Source organism: Sinocyclocheilus grahami, unplaced genomic scaffold (genome assembly GCF_001515645.1).
Source record: "Sinocyclocheilus grahami isolate Dianchi unplaced genomic scaffold, SAMN03320097.WGS_v1.1 scaffold6283.1, whole genome shotgun sequence".
Taxonomy (NCBI): domain Eukaryota; kingdom Metazoa; phylum Chordata; class Actinopteri; order Cypriniformes; family Cyprinidae; genus Sinocyclocheilus; species Sinocyclocheilus grahami.
This window is the reverse complement of record NW_015510742.1, coordinates 1-657: the sequence shown is the minus strand read 5'-3', so window position 1 is coordinate 657 and position 657 is coordinate 1.

Sequence of the window (657 nt, the reverse complement as noted above, 5' to 3'; positions counted from 1 at the left end):
GACCTGCCTTACACTGGAACAGTGAAGATAACTTGCAAGAACGGCGGTGTGTTACAGTATGAAACCTAGGGCCGATACAAAGGCATCACTTACACTGATATCAAAGTGAATACTAAAGAATCAGTTGTGTAATTTTAAGACAAAGTCTTCCTGGCTGGTCTTTAACTGATTTTACCAATGTATCCATTTTTTCTGCTTTTGTATGATTTGTTTGAAATTTCCTCCTTTGTTCAATTTCAAATGTCTATTTGCTCCATTTTTTTTTAAAAAAGGTGAAATACTCAGCACTTTCTTTTTCAAATAATCTTATACAAAAAGGGTTATTTTATGGTATTACGATGAAAGCTCCCTTTTGGAATCTTTTTTAAAGAGTGAACTCAAGCTTTATATCTGATTCTCAAATTAAATTCCTATCTTAAAAATCTTAAATCACTCTAATACGAAATAAAGCCTAAATTGAATTGATTGAATTGTATTTTTATTTATATTACACATTAGATTAGAACTCATGTCTGCTCGAACCTTAATAATTGTAACAATTTTAAGTTCTTTATGTTCTTATGTTTCTTAACATACTTTTCTTCATGCTGTTCTCTATTGTTTAATTTTTACATGTGGGGTTCTTTTTGTATTGTCATGGGTAATTGTCTCGGCTTG